Source organism: Arvicanthis niloticus, chromosome 25 (genome assembly GCF_011762505.2).
Source record: "Arvicanthis niloticus isolate mArvNil1 chromosome 25, mArvNil1.pat.X, whole genome shotgun sequence".
In the NCBI taxonomy this organism is placed as follows: domain Eukaryota; kingdom Metazoa; phylum Chordata; class Mammalia; order Rodentia; family Muridae; genus Arvicanthis; species Arvicanthis niloticus.
The window spans coordinates 37,328,314-37,333,106 of record NC_133433.1 but is presented as its reverse complement, the minus strand read 5'-3'; the positions used below and the strand labels follow the sequence as shown (position 1 = coordinate 37,333,106).

The window sequence follows — 4,793 nt, the reverse complement described above, 5'->3', positions numbered from 1 at the left end:
GGGCCAGTCCCCTTCTGGTGTCCTGGGCAGTGGATGATTGCCTCTAGTAAATCAAGAATCTCCTTTTTATTTTTAATGTCTTTGCCTGCAGATGTCAGCAACCCACGCTGTCTGTAAATTGCCCCATGAACATGGGCTGTTGCAAAAGCGTATCGGCTATCAGTATAAATGTTTACAGACTTCCCTTCTGCCAGTTTTAGGGCTTGGATCAGAGCAATAAGTTCTGCTTTTTGCGCCGAAGTTCCTTCCGGCAGGCTGCTAGCCCAACTGACAGTCCTTCCATCTACTACCGCTGCCCCAGCCCTTCGCTTACCTTCTTTCATGAAGCTACTTCCGTCGGTGAACTAGGTCTCCGCCCCAGGCCACGGCTGGTCGGTCAAATCTGACCGGGTCCCTGCTTCTTCAGCCAGTATCTCCTCACACTGATGTACTGGGGTCTCATCGGCTTCAGGTAGCAGGGTAGCGGGGTTGAGGACAGCAGGTAGAGCGAAAGTCACTCGCTCTGTTAGTAACAAGCTCTGGTAATGGGTGATTCTAGCGTTGGTTATCCAGCGGTCTGGCGGTTGTCTGATGATGTTTTCGAGGGCATGGGGGGCCACTACTGTCACTTTCTGGCCCAGAGTTAGCTTATCAGCATCTTTTATCAGTGTGGCTGTTGCAGCTATTGCTCACAGGCAAGAGGGCCATCCGCTAGCCACAGGATCTAGTTTTTTTGACAGATAAGCCACCAGATGCTTCCAAGGTCCTAGACCTTGGGTGAGGACCCCTCTGGTGACCCCCTTTTCTCTCATCAATATATAGGGTAAAAGGCTTGCTTAAATCTGGCAGTGCTAGGGTAGGGGCCTGTAGCAGTGTCTTTTTAAGAGTTTCAAAAGCCACCTGGTGTTCTTTTGTCCAGATGAACTTCCCTTTTTCTTTTGTCAAGGGATATAATGGGGCTGCCAAAGTGGCGAATTCTGGAATCCAAAGCCTACAAAATTCCACAGTCCCCAGGAATTCCCTTACCTGGCGAGGGGTGGTTGGGGTTGGGATTTGTGTGACTGTCCGTTTTCTGGCTTCTGTGAGTCACTGCTGTCCATTTTTTAGGGTATATCCCAAGTATGTCACCTCAGTTCGACATAGCTGTGCTTTCTTAGCAGAGACCCGATACCCCAACTCACCTAACTCAGCCAGGATCTTCTGAGTCCCCAGTTCGCAATCTTCTTGGGTCTCTGTGGCCAGCAAAATGTCATCAATATAAATGATAAGAGTCACCTGCGGGTTATTAGCTCAGAAGGGGGCAAGGTCCCGGTGTAGAGCTTCATCGAACAGTGTTGGGGAGTTTTTGAATCCTTGGGGTAACCTCATCCACGTGAGTTGTCCGGTTCTCCCACTCTCAGGGTCCCACCACTCGAAAGCAAACAGGGGCTGGCTGTTTGGATGTAACCTCAGACAGAAGAAGGTATCTTTTAAATCTAAGATGGTATACCAGGTTTGAGTGGGTGGCAATGTGCTGAGCAAGTTGTAGGGGTTGGGCACTGTAGGGTGGACATCTTGTACCCTCTTGTTGACTTCCCTAAGATCCTGTACCAGACGATAGTCGTTTGTCCCCGGTTTTTTTTACTGGCAATAAGGGGGTGTTCCAAGGGGACCTGCAAGGGACTAAAATCCCCTGTTCTAACAGTCTCTTAATGTGGGGGCATATGCCCTTTCTGGCTTCCTTGCTCATGGGGTACTGTCGGACCCTAATGGGGGTGGCTCCAGACTTGAGCTCAATCACCACAGGGGGGGCCTGTCTAGCCATTCCCGTGCCCCCTGTCTCAGCCCATGCCTGAGGAAATCGAAGTAACCATTCCTGAAGCTCCTCGGGGGGGCTTCTCTCTCTCGGTATAGCCAGTATTCTTCTTCTAGCTAAAGGGACAATATTAACATTTGGGGTGTCTCAGTTCCCCATGACAGTTCCGGTCCAGAGGGGGCAAATTTTATCTGGTCCTTTAATTTGGTTAACAAGTCTCTGCCCAGTAAGGGCGTAGGGCACTCTGGTGTTACTAAAAATGAGTGGGATACCTGGTTTCTTCCAAGATCCACTGTACGAGAAGTCGTCCACGGATACGGTTTTTGTCCTGTAGCCCCAATCACCAGCGTCTTTTGATCTTGCATCTTTCCCAGAGGTTTTTTAAGCACAGAATATTCTGCTCCCGTGTCCACCAAGAAATCTAGGGGTCCCCTCTATTTTCAGAGTTACCCTAGGCTCGGAGAAGGGAACCAAACCCCGACTTCCCTAATCTTCATTATCTAAGGACAGCACTTTGGTCTCTTTCTTTTTAGGACACTCTCGGGCCCAATGGCCCTTCTCTTTGCAGTATGCACCCTGATCTCTCTCTAGTAACAGCTGGTCTCTTTTGGGTCTCCTTGGCCCCTGCCTTCTGCCGTCACCCAGGTTCCCTGTCTGTCTAGCCCTTCCAGTTCCCTGACGCCTTCCTTCTCCTACCACTGTGGCCAGTATCCTTGTTAGGTTCTCTTCTTGTCTCTCTTCCCTTCTATCTTCATCCTCAGCCCTTTCTTTCTTTTCTCTCTCCTGTTTCTCTTCCTCTGTCTCTCTCTTATGATACACTTTCTCAGCCTCCTTCACCACATCTCTGATAGTATAATCTTGCAATCCCTCAATATGCTGTAACCTCCTTCTAATGTCTGGGGTGGACTGCCCAATGAAAGCCATGATTACGGAAGCTCACTGCCCCTCTGACATAGGGTCAAAAGGAGTGTACCTATGGTAAGCCTCCATGAGCCTCTCTAGGAACACAGAGGGAGGTTCAGTCGCTCCTTGCATAACCTCTCTTACCTTTGCCAAATTGGTGGGTTTTCTCGCTGCACCCCTGAGACCAGCCACGAGAGCCCGGTGGTAAATGGACAGCCATTCCCTACCTGTTGCCGTGTGGTAATCCCACGGAGGACGGGTCAAGGGAAACCCCTCGTCTATAGCAGCCTGAGTGGCGGGGTGTCCTTGATTATCTCGGATATTTTTCCGAGCCTCAAGGAGAATCCTCTCCCTCTCTTCGGTAGTGAACAGTGTCTATAGGAGCTGCTGACAGTCATCCCACGTGGGTTGGTGGGAAAACATCAGGGACTCTATCAGGCCTGTGAGTCCTGCAGGATTTTCTGAAAAGGGGGGATGGTTAACTTTCCAATTATAGAGATCAGAGGAGGAAAAAGGCCAATACTGCAGGAGCTGCAGCTTGTTCTCGCCAGTTGGGGGCGGCCCAACGGCCCTAAGGGGCAGTGCCACGGTGGAGTCAGGTCCTACAGGAGTGGCTTCACGTTGGCTCCTAGTACCTGCTGAGGGCCCCCCTGTGGCCCCGGAGGCTGGGGCCAGTTCGGGGGCTGAGGGCAGGGGTGCAGGTTGGGGAGCTGGGGGGTAAGGTGGGGGCAGGGGAGTGGGCCATTCAGGGGGTTCTTCTATATCAGGGTATATCTTTGAAACGGACACTGGCGGGGTGCTGGGCTCGCCTTTTTCATTCTGACGTGGTTTCAGTCTTCCTTCTGTGGAGCCCTCTCGCACAGCCAAGACCCAGGAGCTTGGTTGGTGAGGTGGGAGGAAAGGCTCGATCCACGGGGGTGGATAACGAGCCAAGTTTTCCCACACGGTGATGTATGGTTGATGATCTGGATGCGACCCTGATCCTTCCTGAAAAACAACTGCCCTAATGGCTCTAATGGTGGGTAAATCAAAAGTCCCTCGAGGTGGCCATCCCACATTGAAAGTTGGCCACTCAGAGGTGCAAAGGGTCTGACAAGGCCCCTTTTTTACAACTACTGACAATAAGCGTCCTCTGTCCCTAACATCTGACCAATGGTCCATAGACAAAGACAAGGGGGTTGTCACAGCCTGTCCCATCTCGTCCACCAGAAAACGCAAAATCCAGATAGGAACACAAGACCCTAGCACAAAAACAGGATAAGAACACAAAACCCTATCACAAAAACAGGATAAGAACACAAAACTCTATCACAAAAACAGGATAAGAACACAAGACCCTAGCACAAAAACAAATAAGAACACAAAACCCTATCACAAAAACAGGATAAGCACACAAGACCCTATCACCGCCAAACACACTCGCCCACGTTTAGTCTTATATAGTCAGCCAAATGCAAGTTCCAATGGGGCAGGTCCTCATACCTTCCCCTGTAGGAGGAGTGCTTCGTCTCCTTCACTCAAAAAATGGGCAGTCAGGCTATCCTGACTCCCTTCCACTTGGGACATCTCCCAGATTTTTCAGCCTCAGACCATTGGACCTCATGGTCGCACAACGGCAGCTGTCATAACCTAAACCAGAGCCAGAAGCCAGAATCCACACCCAAACACCACACTCAAATACACCTCACTCACAGACACACAGACACACAGACACACAGACACACAGACACACAGACACACAGACACACAGACACACAGACACACAGACACACAGATTTAAACCCACCTCCAAGAGGTCTTCAGAGGTCCTAGGTGATCACACAAACCCCGGACGAGTTTCCCGGCCCATGCACCAAAATGTAAGGCTCAGGAAGCCCCCAAAGGGGACCCCACTCGAATCACAGGATGGCGCGCACCCAATGGACACACAGAAGACCAACTTGCTGCAAGAACATGAGGTAGTTTAATGGCGGAACGTTCCGGGCCAACACGTGTCTCAATGTGGGAGACAGGGGCATCGACCTTGTGGCTCCAGGGTTTAGGGTTAATATAAGCTCGGGGTGGGGAAAAGGAGAAACTTTCGCGCAGGTGCACACCATTGGTTGTTTTCCAATTT

At 50.8% G+C, this 4,793-nt stretch overlaps 1 pseudogene; it reads right to left on the bottom strand.

Moving 5' to 3' along the window:
- Positions 1-1,890: 1,890 nt before the first annotated feature.
- Positions 1,891-3,874, bottom strand: LOC143438364 (uncharacterized; annotated as a pseudogene).
- Positions 3,875-4,793: the final 919 nt, after the last annotated feature.